Source organism: Acipenser ruthenus, chromosome 13 (genome assembly GCF_902713425.1).
Source record: "Acipenser ruthenus chromosome 13, fAciRut3.2 maternal haplotype, whole genome shotgun sequence".
Classification (NCBI taxonomy): domain Eukaryota; kingdom Metazoa; phylum Chordata; class Actinopteri; order Acipenseriformes; family Acipenseridae; genus Acipenser; species Acipenser ruthenus.
Window position 1 is genome coordinate 34,272,996 of NC_081201.1, and position 17,148 is coordinate 34,290,143.

At 37.7% G+C, this 17,148-nt stretch overlaps 1 protein-coding gene across 5 annotated transcripts in view; it reads right to left on the reverse strand.

Moving 5' to 3' along the window:
* Positions 1-16,807, reverse strand: part of LOC117418037 (carbohydrate sulfotransferase 15-like) — a 36,729-nt gene extending 19,922 nt beyond the window's left edge. Inside the window, exons 1-4 of one of the 5 annotated variants that reach the window (XM_058985195.1) lie at positions 16,470-16,807; positions 4,275-4,346; positions 2,742-2,842; positions 728-820 (exon numbers count right to left, since the gene is read on the reverse strand). The gene's annotated coding sequence lies outside the window, so the exon portion shown is untranslated. Of the gene's footprint in view, positions 1-727; positions 821-2,741; positions 2,846-4,274; positions 4,347-16,469 lie in introns of all 5 variants that reach the window. The other 4 variants (XM_034030564.3, XM_034030566.3, XM_034030565.3 and 1 more) reach the window with 4 other exon arrangements.
* Between the last annotated feature and the right edge of the window lie 341 nt (positions 16,808-17,148).

Below are 17,148 nucleotides of genomic sequence, written 5' to 3' on the forward strand. Positions count from 1 at the left end.
TTTCACAAGTAATTCTCCCTCTTGAGGCTGGTGATGACATGAATCAAGGAACTGAAAGGCTACAGGGGATGCTGTATTTGTATCCTTTTTCCTGTTTCAGGACCACCAGCTTTGAATCCAGTGTCAGCACCCCTGTCTGATGAAGCATGCTCTTATGCTTCTTATTGGAGGAGTTCAGGGATCCAACCTGCAATTATAATCAAGAGCATTCTCAGGGCTAGATTGATCCCCTTTCCTGTAAAAAAGAAAAGTAAGGAACAATCCTCCCATGCCTCATAACTATGAAATACAGGCATTTCAAATAACAATAAAGCCATACGCATTATTAGACTTTTATTGAATGAGCATATTCCGGTTGTTAATTAGATTTCTGTTTATTATTTTGAAATCATTGATGATTTAATTGAAAAACTGTAATTAAAAAAGGCCTACAAACCACAATGTGTTCATTTTTATTTTAAGACTTCCGTTTCTTTACTAGCACACAACAGTGCAATCCTATTTTCTGTCCTGTCACTCAAAAGCGTCCACAGGGAATAATGTAGGCAGGTTGTGTTCTCATAAAAACTGGATCATATGATGATGTAAACTGGGGCTGCATTAGAGAGCTTGGTCAATGACTGCTGACTCCAAGGGTTACTGAAGTAATCCAGAGTGTGCTGTACAGTTTAATGAACAGTCAATCTCACAACTCTAAGCCGAGGAGTAAATAATCAACTGTGCCTACCCTACAAAATGTCATGCGCTGGCTGTCCATTTCCCCTAGTCACTGTCAAAACGAATCAGAGTTTCTGGATCCTGACACAATAGTTCAAATTTGCTGAGAAGAAAATGAGAGAAGAGCAAATCATATACTACCTTTAATTGGAAAAACTATCCTGACATGACCCCCTCCCCCCACCATCAAGCCTGTTGGACATGAATTCAGACACTTAGTTTCAATTCCCCATTTGAGCCCTGAATAATGTTCATGAAACAAATTCAATTTGTGTAGCCGTGGGAGAATGCGCTTGTTGGGTAACACTGTGTCCGCTTTTTTTTTATTCTTTTTATTTTTTTTTAACCAATTCCATTGCAGGAGACAGACCCATCCCCCTGTGTGTTTTATCCCTGACATTGGGAATTGTAAAACACTGTGCCAGACTTCAGCCCAGTTGTGACCTGGAGGTATACAATTTGAGCAGGCAGACTGCCTTCTCAGCTGTAGTGGCTGTTTACCTAAAATGTATTTTTTTTCACAATTACTGGCAATGAATAATGTGGAATGCGACTTAGGTGTGATGATTAGAATTTTCATGCCACCTTTACCAACATCGAGAGCCAAAGGTGGCACTTTTCAATGTATTTATGTGGACAAAAGGCAGATTCAGTACTTTGACCTTAATCACTATGGTGCAGGTACAGTGCTCCCCCTTTATAACGCTGTGAGCCATAGTTAAGAGACCGTGCTATTTGTGTTCCGCCTTATAACAAGAATACTAGTGTTAGTGTAATGGCGTTATGGGGCAAATGGGAGCCTTGACCATACTGCCGTATTAACCTGCTCTGCAGTATAAAGGGCCACCTTACAAAGGGGAGTGCTGTATGTTCGTTACCAAGTAGAAAGTACCTTTTGATTATAAACCTTGAGGCCGTGTCTTGTAGGAAGCTACATGTACATGACAAGCAATTCATTTCATGGCAAACGCTTGAGAACCTGGCGACATTACAAAGAAAGCTCACTGGCTATAGAAATAGATAAAACATGAAAAAATAACCCTACATATTAATTGGGTAAAAGTACAGAGCAAGTAATATAATTCAAATGAGGAGTGCAACAATGGTTAATTTGGAGCCAGGTACACACTACACTAAATTCATACCCTTCTGAGCAGATGCCAGAGATGACGATAATCAAAAAGTTAAAAGGATAAGTTTAACATCCCAGACATGTTAAGGAAATAAGGACAGATTCAACTCTGCTTCAGAATAATAGTAAAATGTGTGGTGCCTTTGTGATGTGGGTAATAGACAACATGACCCACTTCCAAGGTATGCACTGCTTTTGTGTTGGGACCTTGATAAAGGGACACTGGATGATCTGTCTCTAAAGGTTTTTAATTTCCATTCTTTTAGCATGAAGTATCGGCTGCTAGTCAGTTAATGTTTTGTAGATTGTTATCCAAACCAATTACCATTTAGAATAGGTCAGATAAAATTCACTCTGACTTAGGCCTAATGTTTAATTAAAACGTGTAAAAAAAAAAAAAGGTCAAATAAAAGATACTTAATATGTATAGGCAACACATTAATTACAGCATGATACTCTTTTTAAGAAACAATGGTAGGAAGACACTATTGTGTCAGCAGCACTTTAGTTTATGGGATCTGAAAGAACAGGAATCCAACCTGCAGATAACCAAGGGCATTCTCAGTGCTAGATTGGTCCACTTTCTTGTAAAAAGGTAAGGCATTTCAATAACAATAAAGCCAGAAGGATAATATGCTTTTCTGAAAGAGCACATTCCGTTAGTTCATTTTTTTTTCCACATTAGTTTCATTTGAACAATATGTTCACTTTTAATTTTCTCACCCTCTCCAGAGTCACCACTCCTTTCAGAAAAATGGCCTCCAAATCTGTCTGCACCAACTTTTTCTATCCTCCCACCTGATCCTTGATTAATTGAATTCCCCACGTTTCCTACCCAGTTACCCAATTAACCAATTAACCTAAACACATTTCTTTTTAACCCGTTACTTACCAACTTTTATCAGCTCCCTATAGTCCTCTCTCGGGTTCTTAACAGCAGGCAGGCTTAGTTCCTGGTCCACTTTGTTTGCCATGAAATAACCCCGTCCAGCCCTACTGTTACACAAGGATATTATCAAAGGCTTTCTTTTTAGAAAATAACTTAGATTCTTCAGTGTATCGTATGGTTAATACTATAGAAATAGGCTAATAGCCAATAAAAAAAAAAGAAGACGCAATATAAATTCCGGTACACCTAAATGCAGGCTCTATAATTTCGAGTCAAATGGACAGAATGGAAAGGAAAAATAAAATCATGTGTTGGAAGTAAAATATATGATAGTGGCTTCCTTTTTTCTGGCACAGAACAATTATAGCAATTAAAGTGGGTTCAGAACTAAGGGTGAGATATGTGTTTTTCAGCCTACGTGAGGCCAGTACTAGACATCCTTCCAAAAGCTGACTCAGTTCTGCTGCATTCCATCTGTCAGCATCAGCTCTTTTTATAGCAGATTAAGCAGAATGAATACCAGTTAAAAACATTTGGTAATACCCACATTTTTGATGAATATGTGTCTTTAAATTGTACTTATATTTATATGTGTTGTAAATGTACAGTAAGCCCTGAAACAAAATATATAACATAGCAAACTTGGGAGTAAGTCAAAATTCTAGCCAGATAAACAAATGAAAGTATTTCAAGTTATCGTGTTACTTTTTTAGAGCTTATGTTTGTCATATGTCAACATTTGAGAAATTCATTTGGGCCACACAGAGCAAAGGACTAGAGATATATACAAGGGATCACCGGTTTGAATCCAAGCTCTTAATTTAAAACATGAAAAGGATTGTGCATGCCAAAATACTGTACTTGAACAGTGCAGAATAAATTGTCAAAAGATTATAAATATAGTACTAGCCCACTGACAAAGGGGGCAAAATCAAGATTGGCAGGGGTTTGTCTAAAAGTTAGTGGGCTATACTCTCAAAGCTACTTACTAAAAATCATCACAAGCACTTTCTGTTTTCATTAAAAAAATAAACAATAATAATTGGATTAAAGTTCATGTCAGGAAATTTCCTCTGGAATCCACTTTATGATGATGTTTTGGAAAAGTAACTTCCAGTATTTAATCTACTGACTAATGGACAACTCAAGTACCTCAATACCTTGTTAACCCAAATTATTCCACTGAACAATGCTATAACCTTGGATCAAACAGGACAGGCCTGCTCAAGCGGCATTAAATCAATTATTTTTTTGTGCAGAGCGTACAGAGTTCAATCCCTACTCCCAGAAATTCCATTACTGACTAGTGTCGCCTCCATATTTGATTCGATGTACTGTATGTGTGCTGGTAATTCCAAGTAGCCGTGTGGTTTGTATATATTGCAAGTTGTACCTTGGGACATTGTCTCACCTTTGTAGCCTGTTGAGCTCTTGTGTCAGAGCAAGACAGAGGTTACTGTGTAACATAAACATATTGAATCATCACATTGTTGAAACAATTGATAGAATTGAGCTCTTTATGTTTATTAGACTCACCCAACAGTGAAACTCAGTGGATGTAGCAAAACATACCCCGGGGCTTCAACTCAGGTGGGCTAGAAATAAAATCTGAAAGGAGAAAAATAATTGATTAGAAAATCTGGTTACCTCCACAGACATTTACATCGTGAGTACACTGCGACCATGAAACGAGAACGTCTGAAACGCCAGCCACAAATAAATCTTTCAGTGTTTGTTACAAAGGTCATTCCACTGTTATTCTTCTCTCCTGACAAAGCTTGAAGTGAGCCAAGGCCAAATAAAGCTGAGTAATTCATTTCCTCAAAATGTTTACTGTTTGAACTAATTTGTCTCGCAACGTTTTGTTTAGCACTGATGGCTAACACCCATGTGCCTTACATAGCATATGGGGAGAAGGTGAACTCTGCTTGGAATGCGTATTATCAATCAATCAATCTTTAATTTATATAGCGCCTTTCATAGTGGACTACCATCACAAAGCGCTTTGATTAGAAGGTTACATCATTGCATTTTAGCTTTCTTGCTTTGTAGGGCTGCAACGAAGGGTAGATTTTTACCTTTGAAGATTCGGAACACATTACACCGAAGGAAGAATCAAACCTTTTCCTCTTACACTTGAATGTGTCGTATTTGAAAGTGCCTTTGCATCATAAAGTGTGACTAAAGGATAAGCAAGTGTTAATTCATACTTCACATAATTACATGAAATTACTGACACAGTTGCTGCATTACCCTGTATCTCCAGTCTGTGTAATGCAAAATCTAGACATCAAAAACTGTTTTCAAAGATCCCTTAACAATATATGTTGATGACACAGCGTTAATGCTGCTATGACTGCAGAGACCTCTTGTCCCGGCGCTGTGTTCCAAGTCTCAGTGAATAAATCTTGTTTATAAGGCCAGTCAGAACATTGCAAGCCCATGGGTGGACCCTGTGCTCTCAGGAGAGCCAAATGGTAGAAAAATTGCAAAAGGAATGAAAAGGGGCATTTGTTTTTTTGTTAACTGATTTACACCTCCACACCGCCATGAGCACCCAAATTAATTTTACAGACTTCAGGAACAGAGAGGGTATGCGCTAGAGGTGCACTGACGTTAGGCTCTTACCACTTCCAACTAAAACAAACACTGCCCAGTTAGTTTAAAAATGTATTTGCACACATCATTAGCAAAGCAAAAACAGAAAACAGATGATCTTTCAGCAGTCTGGTCCTCTTCAAGATTAATATACAGTATATACACACACATACACACATATATTAGAGGCCTATACCTGATCATGCTGAAGTTCTCAAGTCTAGTATACCTAATATGTAGTGCTACAAAAAAAGTAAATTAAGAGTCTTATAGTTAGGGGTCTACCTAATTTCGCGGATTTCACGGAAATCGGGAAATTGAGGGGTCACCATGAAATTCACCTCTTTTAGGGCAAATGCATACCAGACAAGTACGGAGAGAAAAAAAAAGAAAGCTCGTTTAAATGAACTACTGCACAACGCAAGCGATGCAAACTATGTATTTTCCTTCTGTAGAAGGTTTTCTTTTTTATTATTCCTTCGCCAGCCTGTGTGCATTGCACTTAGACAAAAAAAAAAAGTTCTTAGACTTAACATTTACAAAAAAATAATCCAAAGCAGTTAATATTCTTGTTTACTGTTCAAAGGACAACAATATTTTAATCAGCCTATCAGTGCGTCTGTACTGGCTTTTCTGTGACCTGTACTGTACTAGTTTTCAGCATTTGAGGTAAAATACCAGAACTGAACAACAAAGCAAAAAGAGCAAAGTATATTTTGGCTGATAATCCAGATATTTCCCAAAGAAACTGCACATGCAGATGGAGGTAATTCTTTTGCACATCTTGTAATGTGTCTTTGGAGAAAATATGATCGATTGCTACACATTAAACTGGCTGCTGAACAGAACGTAAAATAAACAGCTTTCAGAAAATAAACTGGAAAGTCAGCGCAGACAAAAAGTATTCCTGTCGGTTGTAGCCAAGTTAAATCAGTACTACAGGTACGATCTAGCACAGCCACCTCGCTTCAAACAACCTGCTGCTTACTTTTTAAATGCAGTTAGAATTTTTGACCCAAATAGGCATGTTTTCTAATAAAATACATTATTGGATAAGACAAATAACATGACCACGAACGTGCTGCATATATTGCCTTTATTAAAGTATGCCAGATGCCCTTGGGTAACCGAGTTGTGGGACTGTTTCTAATCGATTTCCACATCTGTATAACTTGGCAAAGCTTTGCCTTACACTTCCAACCAATTCAGTGGATGCAGAACATGAAGTCTCAATGTATGGGCAAGTCCACACCAGACAGAGAATGTCAGCAGCAACTGCAGGGGGATGTTGCATGCTTGCCTTTAACAAATGACAGCACTCTGTTTTAGTAAGGAAGCATGTACCACTATTTTTAGGCTTTTATAGTGCTCTGAAATATAGTCTACAATATAGTCTATAATATTGTCTACTTAGGTTTATTTAATGTTTAAACAGGTCTGCGAAATGTCCGCAAAATCCTAATTTTATTCCATAACCTACCTGCGAAAAATACGTAAATTTACCGCGATTTAAGTAGACCCCTACCCCCTCTAGTTGTCCCTTCTTAATTATATCATCATGGCAGATGTTTTCCATCATAAAATTACAATGTATGCACAGTTAAATAGGCTGTTATGTATTCAGAATTCCTTTTTCTATAAATGGAAATGTTCAGTAGACTTTCAGGGTTATTTTCAAAGGAGATCCGCTGGAGGACCGATCTTGCTTGTTTATGTTTGGATTAATAAACAAAAATGCAACGATATATATTACAACTCTTTATAATGATGTCCCTGCTTTACTAGTGCTTAATTAAAGCTTAGGCAACAATGTAGCACTGAGGGGCAGCTTTTCAATTGAGAATGAAGAATGTGTTATACTAGCAGAGTTTGTAAGCCAAGGTGTGCAGAAACTAGAAAATAAGCCTACAGTACATTCAACTAGTCTTGGGTAACAGTAGTTTTCAGCAGCTTATTTTGGCTGCTTATATGGTATGCCTTGCTTTTTTCCTGCTAGCACTAAGCCACTTTCCCTTCACTTCAATTCACAAGCAGGGATGCAGATGAATGGCTGTTCAGTTGTCCATGGCAGCCAAGAAGGTTGAGGGACAACAATGTGTTGTAGGAGTGGTTATCTCCAAAAAATAAAAGATGCATTTTCTATTTCAAATTTATTTATTTCGCCCACACAAATCCCAAGCTTCCCCATCTCCCCATGGACAACATTTTCTGCACAATTAGGATTTTAGAATGAAACAGTTTCAAATGCATTGCTTCCTGTCATTTTTTTTATTGTGTGTAAGAATGCATTACTTAAAGCAAATCGGAAAATTGGGGTAATTAAGAGATTTGGCTTCTTTCTGAAGTGATCTTGACTTTTTTATTCTCAATAATCATAGCAAATGAAAGCAACATTTTAACAGAAGCAATTTCTTCAAGACATGCACTGCTGCTCTTAAAAAGACCAATGGTTGGGCAAGTGCAAGTTATAAGATGAGTAACTGTGACCAGGATGTGAGTGGTGAAATGAATGAATGTTCAAACAGTGTTTTGGTTCCCAACAAAAGTATTTGCATGTGTTGTTTTGAAAGTGACATGATCGCACTAAGGTGTTCGGTATATACATTAATGCTGCCGGATGCTATCTTCATGGGGTGTTCTTGTCACAGTATATACAGTATATCTATTCTAAAATGTGTTTAAAATGCCGTCGCATAAGGTTAATGTTTAATTCCTAACAGTGTATGGCAACATACAAATTCCATAGCTTCTATACAGGGATGATCTTGTCTGTAGGATTTGGTGGAAGGTAAACTGTTCTGAACAATCCATGCATCTACAGTAAGGCCTAAGCATGTGTTTTGTGGACTAAGCAACTACACAAAAAGCAGTAATCCTTATGGGGATTACTCCACTCCTTGGTTTTTCTATTCTCTCTAACAAAATCTACTTTTTAAATTAAAATCATAATATACCATACAGCAATCTCAGTAGACACCCTAACAGAAGAAAAAAAAATTATATATATATATAGAGAGAGAGAGAGAGCAATACTAATATAATACTAATACTAGTGACTTACCCTGAAACCCTAGAAGAACTATTTGAACACAGCATTATCAGCAATGGTAACACAATAGATATTAAACAGTGGTCCTAATATGATGGCGTTCACTTGCAGATATGTTACCTTGATAGTACTGTGGATTACCATAAAATGGGTCATACCTTTGTGATAATGGTGCGTCTGGATTAATTATAAAGTATGAAATGAGGAGCTATGGCCCCTGGAAGATCCTACTTTATAAGTAATTCTTAACTTTGCCACTTTAATGATTCTTGAGTAATATGTTTTAATTAGCTTGCACATGGTACTGTACGCTTTGATGACTCTCCTTCATACCACCTCAAGACAGTTTTATCACCGCAGGCACATGTTCTCTTTACTTGAAATGTGAAATCTTTTTAAAAAAGCCTTTTCAAGTTTAAGGAAATTGTCAGTCAGTCGAATGTAAGGCATCAGAAATCATTGTTATCACCTGCAAAAGGGTTGGTTTTGAAATGCTTTTCAATTTCAAGCTTCACTTGCACTTTTTTAAATGAGATCTGCCGTCAAGAACACAAATGCAACAGTCTGTACATCTCTGTACATATGATTGGTTTTTACAGTAGAAACAACAGAGGTAAAGCTTAATATCATTTATAAAAATTTCAAAACACCACCTGGAGCCATGGCCAGTTTGTTATTTCTCTTGTGTAATAATAACTAAACAACATTTCTGTCTTCATAAAAGTTAGTATGAGTCATGTTATCCATCAGCCTTTCTGCAGAGCTCTGTAAAATGTATTTGCAATGATGTGGGTCAATAATACTAGCGTGGCAGTAAAAATACAGGGTTGCAATGTACCTGATAATACTTTATGAATACAACTGTGAATCACTGAGCTTTGGTTTAAGTCGTACAAACTTAAACAGACAGTAGTATAAATGTAATAGTCTCATGAATACTACAGCAGCCACATTTATGTGTCAAGATAACATGACTTAAAATGAATGGATTTTATCGGAACAGCGTGATTTTATTCTAAGTATGCAAACCACTTTAACAGTTACCAAGATGCTATGCAAACAGCATTAAAATAAATTGCAAGGTATATTATTATTATTTATTTCTTAGCAGACGCCCTTATCCAGGGCGACTTACAATTGTTACAAGATATCACATTATTGTTTACATACAATTACCCATTTATATAGTTGGGTTTTTATTGGAGCAATCTAGGTAAAGTACCTTGCTCAAGGGTACAGCAGCAGTGTCCCCTACCAGGGATTGAACCCACGACCCTCCGTTCAAGAGTCCAGAGCCCCTAACCACTACTCCAGACTCTGTTTGTCTAGCCCATTGAGTGAAAAAACATATCTGGTTGATAGTGACATTTATAGGAATTGTGAATTTGTTAAATTAACAGAAAGGACCTTTCAAAGTAAAGTCAGATAGAGATTTAAAGAGCCGGCACTGCACTGCAATACTTGCATCTGCTCAATTGCTGGTCTTGTGATTCATAACCTAGTATGCCAATAGCTGCAGCAACTACCTAAAAGTCTAGAATTAAGGAGAATTAAAAGGCATGTTGATGATTCCTTTGTAGTAATCCATAAATGGATGCAGATAATGTCTTACAATGTTTGCTGTGCTGCAAACTCTTTGCATAAGGTTTAAGACGTCTTACAAACAGTCAAATGCACACTCGCCGTACAAAGAAGGGTTAAGAAAACATGTAATCTGTGGCTTGCCATTCAGAGACAGTTCCTGACAGGCAGCAGAGCCATACAGCAAAGCCTGCTATGTAGTATGATTCACAGAAGCAATCATGAATGAGAATTGTTTGTGTTTTTGTGCCGAGTGTCTTCCAATTAGATTAAAGTGTTTTTCTTTTTGTGAACAGTTTTCAAAGAAATCCAAAAAAGGCCCCCAGATTACACCTCCTGATCATCCCGCATCCTGCTACCAGCTGATAACAATATTTTCTTCCTCCAAATGTCAACACCTATGTGGGTATTCAGGAAGTATTTTATTTATAGCAAATACATATCATTGTAGAGACTACAAGAGTCCCAACACACAACTCTGCTGCCGTATTGTCTAGAATGGGTGTGTGACCTATGATGATATATTTATGGCATGGTGGCAAAATCCAACTCAAATGCCACTGCCTTAAACTAATGTCAATCTGTATCTTGATGGGGGAGGTGGGGGGGGGGGGGGTCTGTCTCCCCCAGGGACAGAGAGGATGGTTGAACCACAAAGAAGGAAAACCAAAGTCTGGGAAGGCACAGCCAGGCAATTCCATGCACTCCCGGCACTATCAAGGTAATGTAGACTATAGAGCCCAACGAGAGCAAAGGGTTTTGGCTTACCAGAACTGCAGGAACTGCAGCTGGACCACTGTAGAACATGGGCTTCAGTTTTAAATAAATGTAAGTAGCACAGGGGTAATAATATTTGCAATTTATGTAATAAGTCTTAAAAATAAAATAGCAACATTCGGTGTTTTTATTGATGCGTTACACCTGGTTTCATAAATGGAGTGTTGTAAGGATCCCCGTATGGAAAAAGAAATGGAAAACCAAACAGCATCATATTATTTTTATTGGATCCAGTGTCCTTATGTACAAAAGGTGGAGACAAGTTAAGCAGTGTTTAGGGTCGTATTTCTTAATAAATTGCAGACACGCAATAAAACTAGCCAGGGAAATTAGCATCACATGTGGCCAGTGTGTAATATACATTTATCCACCTTTGTACCATAAGATGACTATAAAATTAATTGGGGGGGGGGGGGGGGTGTCGGGGAATGCAATGAAAAACTATTAAAAACACTTAAACCCTCTGTGACTTAAGGTTTCCTAATACATGTTGGTTATTACCTGCCCAGTTTCAGACAGACACGTAATCAATTGTCAATTGGCCTTAATTACTGTATAACCACATGTAAAATGTGCTTTGAAATAACTGCAGACATAAAGAAAAATGTAACTGGCAACACAGCACATGTTGAGAATGTAACAATTAGTTTCTGTGATTTTAAGTGCTGTCTGACACTGCAAAATACCTCCCTAATAGAAAAAAAACCTCAGTTTATTAAAAAGTAACCAGCTTTTGATGTGTGTATTAAGTTACAGCCTAATGCTCCTGTGACTGATTTAGCACATCGGTCAGTCTCCAGTACTTGGTACCCGTAGGCACTGTAACATTTGTTCAAGTTTATCTTTGTTATAAAATCTTATTTTATTAAGATAAATGTTTTAAAATGTTTGTTATGTTATTAACATACACAAAAAAACATAAGTGCATTATTTTTACTTGACATATACTTAATATCTTGACAGAAACAGTGCACATGTCATGAAAATGCATTACTTCTTTAAATGGTTTTATAAAATGTGCACGTTTGAGTTCTAATCAAATATAAGATATTCAAACCCAAAATAAGAATATGTTAATTACCTACTTCACCTTGGAGTCAATATCAGGATATGTTACATACGTACAGCAGTTTGTGTTGAAAATGTACATACTTTTCATAACTCCCATAATCCAGTGTTTTACCACAATCACCATGTTTTTATTGTGTCTTCAGTATTTTCTCAAAGCAGGAATCTGTTTTACCTCAGCAATTTTTCACATTGGTTTCCAGCATTGTTACGCCGGTAGATTTGAAATGCCGGGTTCACAAAAATAATGATGGTGAATAATAGAGTGGTCATTGAATACAACCATGTGTCAATTGAAAACTGCAGTATGTGACCTGCTACAACATCTAGCAAGGTAAGAAAAAATCCTTCGTTCAGATAGAGATTAAACAAGCCGGCACTGCACTGCAATACTGCATCCGTTCAGATAGAGATTAAACAAGCCGGCACTGCACTGCAATACTGCATCCATTCAGATAGAGATTTAACAAGCCGGCACTGCACTGCAATACTGTATCCGTTCAGATAGAGATTTAACAAGCCGGCACTGCACTGCAATACTGCATCCATTCAGATAGAGATTTAACAAGCCGGCACTGCACTGCAATACTGCATCCGTTCAGATAGAGATTTAACAAGCCGGCACTGCACTGCAATACTGCATCCGTTCAGATAGAGATTTAACAAGCCGGCACTGCACTGCAATACTGTATCCGTTCAGATAGAGATTTAACAAGCCGGCACTGCACTGCAATACTGTATCCGTTCAGATAGAGATTTAACAAGCCGGCACTGCACTGCAATACTGCATCCATTCAGATAGAGATTTAACAAGCCGGCACTGCACTGCAATACTGCATTCGTTCAGATAGAGATTTAACAAGCCGGCACTGCACTGCAATACTGCATCCGTTCAGATAGAGATTTAACAAGCCGGCACTGCACTGCAATACTGTATCCGTTCAGATAGAGATTTAACAAGCCGGCACTGCACTGCAATACTGTATCCGTTCAGATAGAGATTTAACAAGCCGGCACTGCACTGCAATACTGCATCCATTCAGATAGAGATTTAACAAGCCGGCACTGCACTGCAATACTGCATCCGTTCAGATAGAGATTTAACAAGCCGGCACTGCACTGCAATACTGCATTGGTTCAATTGCTGGGCCTGTGATTCATAACCTAGTGTGCCAATAGCCGCATGGATAATGTCTGTTGAGCTTCGATAAAACTTGACCAAGTTCAGCAATACAGCAGTGCTTACTGATCCAAAGCAACTTACAGAGACTAGGGGGTGAACTATGCATTAACAACTTCTGCTGCAGAGTCACTTATTATTATTTGTTTATTTAGCAGATGCCTTTATCCAAGGCAACTTACAGAGACTAGGGTGTATGAATTATGCATCAGCTGCAGAGTCACTTACAACTATGTCTCACCCAAAAGACAGAGCACAAGGAGGTTAAGTAACTTGCTAAGGGTCACACAATGAGTCAGTGGCTGAGGTGGGATTGGAACCGGGGACCTCCTGGTTACAAGCCCTTTTCTTTAACCACTGGACCACACAGCCTTACAGTTGGACCTGGGTTTTATGTCTCATCCGAAGGACGGACTTACTTGATGAACATGCAGTGTTAGCTTGTTTAAGGTAGTAGGAATATAAGCGCATAATTACTCAGAGTAACCAGACATTATACAAAAGAACTTGTGTAGAAACCAGAGTTCAGATACTTGCACAGGTGTTAGGTTTAACAATTTTAAATCAAACTGCCTTTCTAAGTTTTGAAGCAGTTTAGCATGCGAGACGGGGCTGAATAAAACACACTTTGGAAATTGTTTTCCAAAAGTTATTTGTGAACCATGGTGTGAGAGCAAGAGATCTGAATGCTAAATAGTAAATCGGACCAATTTAAACAAAAGTCTAGTGTGGGAAAACATGTTATAAATCATGTACTGTATGAGTAATCAAACAATCAAAATCCCAGCACATCTTATCCCATTTACTGATGTCATCCTGTGCACAGAACACAATTCTAAAGTTAGAAAAACAAAAGCACTATGTTTACTAGCAGTTCCGTAGTACAGAGGTTCTTAGAATAAGATTACTTTGTAGTCTATCACAAGAAATCTTTCTCCCCCACAACTCTTTGGAGTTTTACAGATGTAGGGCACATATTATGGAAACTAATAGCATCAGCAAAAAAAAAGTCTATTTGATTGTTATTTCCTGCTTCCTATGGGTTAACTGACTTGATAATACAGCAGTTAATCGTGGAGCCTAGTTATTGTCACACATCCCCCATTAAAACAACATTTGGTAAATGCAAAACTCTATGACACCTCCATAACAAAAAATGATCTACAAAACTGATTTTTTTAAAAACATTGCAACAGACTGAAAACTGCTGCCAGTGTGTAGCTTCCCATGTTGTAAAAGCACAAAGCTGTCATTTATTTTTTTGACCTGAAAAAAGAAACAAGGACCAGGGGTCACAAATGGAGATTAGATAAAGGGGCATTCAGAAAATAGGAGGCACTTTTTTACAGAGAATTATGAGGGTCTGGAACCAACTCCCCAATAATGTTGTTGAAGCTGACACCCTGGGATCCTTCAAGAAGCTGCTTGATGAGATTCTGGGATCAATAAGCTACTAACAACCAAACGAGCAAGATGGGCTGAATGGCCTCCTCTCGTTTATAAACTTTCTTATGTTCTTATGTTCTTATTAACGTTTGTTGCCTGCAGAACACAAATTAGGATTTAAGACATGGGAATAAAATATATGTTGTTTAGGAACTGGTTAATTGACAATATGGTTAACAGCTCTGTACCATAAGCATCCAATTAACCTACAACATGCTTTAATCCCCACCCCCAAGTAAAGGCTTCTTGACGGCAGGATAGTAATATTAATCTAATGCGTGTCTTAGTTACAACTGGTTGAATAGCACTTTCAAAAGCAGTGAATGAAGAGCAGTGAATGAAGACCAGCTCAGATTTGGTGCTACTGTAGGACTTCCACTAGCCTGAATAGAGAGCTCTGGCATGCTGCTCTAAACCTTCAAAGGGACCACTGTAAAGACAAGACCCACTTTGATAATTAGAACCACTGAATAAAATGGCATTCATTATACTTGACACTTTTTTATTTTAACAAAAAAGTAAAGAAATGTCTTCCAAATTCTACAGTAGATTCCCTAATAATAATAATAATAATAATAATAATAATAATAATAATAATAATAATAATAATAATAATAATAATGTTGCTTCAAGTACGTTTTCCAATCAAAGAATAAGTTTCCAGGCATATCTGACATGCTTCTGTTATAGGCAAATGTTTGGGGAGGGTGTTGCTTGGCATAAGTAGAAAGATTCACTTCATGACAGAACCAGTCCTGGTCCCATGCCGCAGGAAGTAAATAAGGCAGGTACCTAAAGAACAAACCCCCCAGTTTACCAAACAACAGTTTCTAAATCCAGGATGCAATTGTGTACAACCGGCTGACAAGAAATTATTCTCCACACAGTTCACGCTGTACCGCACTGCACTCTTGCACGTATTTGCTGTCAAAGCGTCTGCCGGCTAGTTTTGTTTCCCATTCGCTTTGTAAATGAACATCACATGCACGCATCATTCGGACACTAACGAACTCTAAATTCGTATTTATCTGAGTATCGCTATCCTGCTTTTAACCGTTTGTTGCATATTCCATCATTGCTTAACCGAGGTGTATTAACATACTAGCGTCGTTTTCATTCAGCTTAACACGAACTATTATTATTATAAACAAACAAACAAACAACACGCTATTTTTCTGATGACAAGTATGAAGGTGCTTTTTTGTCTAATGTTTCCCCCTAATTGTTACCGTAACTAAAAATGTTATCTTGACAGAAACCAGATAAAGAACAATTTCATGAAGGGGGTCTTAGAAATAAAAGTGAATGGGGGTGACGTGAGTTAAATGGTGCTCTGGTGCAGTGCAACTCTGCAAACCAAAAATACTGTACATTTCAGACTGTCTGAAAAAGCAAAAGGACTGCAGTAATGTACAGGTTCTGAGGGAGAGAAATACTAATAGGAAAAAAAGGCTTTCTTAATATTACTGAGTTTTAAAGAGCAACTATTAAAATTCAGACATAACTATAGATAGATAGATAGATAGATAGATAGATAGATAGATAGATAGATAGATAGATAGATAGATAGATAGATAGATAGATAGATAGATAGATAGATAGATAGATAGATAGATAGATAGATAGATAGATAGATAGATAGATAGATAGATACCATTCACTCTTAACCAAGTTATGATTGGAGTCAGGGTTTATTTTACCGCTCCAAAATAAACTAATTTCATTAAGTGTGAGGTACATGAGAGATGAGCAATTAAAATAAACGTTCATCAAAAGTGTGCGAAAGCAAGATAAGGAGACTGAAGCAAGGAGGCAGCCGGATGCGACTTTACACGGTACCACTGCTCTGGTAAACAAGAGGACGTATGTAGAATACATATACCGGCACCGGCATCTTTCTTTGACAATACATGTATATATATATATATATATATATATATATATATATATATATATATATATATATATATATATATATATATATATAGTATTGCTATTATAGTGCTTCAAAATTAGAAAACAACCACCTTACCTTTCCGAGACCATCTGTCCCGCTTGCCAAGAAAGAAGAGTCCCACGAAAAAGAAGCTTTTTCTAGTTTAGAGTACTTTCTTAGAACATTATCAATAATTCCCTCCTAGTTAAGTATTATTTCCATATTCCGTTTTCTTTAGTTTTTTTTTTCTTTCTCTTTTTTTCTCTTTCGTTTCTTAGCAGTGGAAGCAGTGTTGTGAATGCTGCCGATAAAAGAAAAGTTGCGGTTTCGGTCTCTGTGAGTGTGTGTGTAGTTTGGTGTGAATGTGGCAGCAACCCCAGACTGTCTTCCTCAGCGTGGGTAAGTGTGCGAGTCTCTCTCTCTCTCTCTCTCTCTCTCTCTCTCTCTCTCTCTCTCTCTCTCTCTCTCTCTCTCTCTCTCTCTCTCTCTCTCTCTCAGTGCTCACCCTCACTGTCTGTGATTTTCCAGGCTGTAGACGATGGGATGGGGGGGGAGGACTGCGGGGGGGACTGGCCAGCACCTCTCTTAGGTAGCGGTACCATCACACTCGTATGTCCTGCGCTTTTCTATGCGACTTGAACATCAACACTGAATCTTTCCGTAACCTTTACATAAAAAAATGATCAAGAATGGTGTTGCTATTAAATTATTGAGAAAAAAACTCAAATATATTAGCAAGGTGTCGCCCGTTTTACACTACAGACCAGGTAACAAT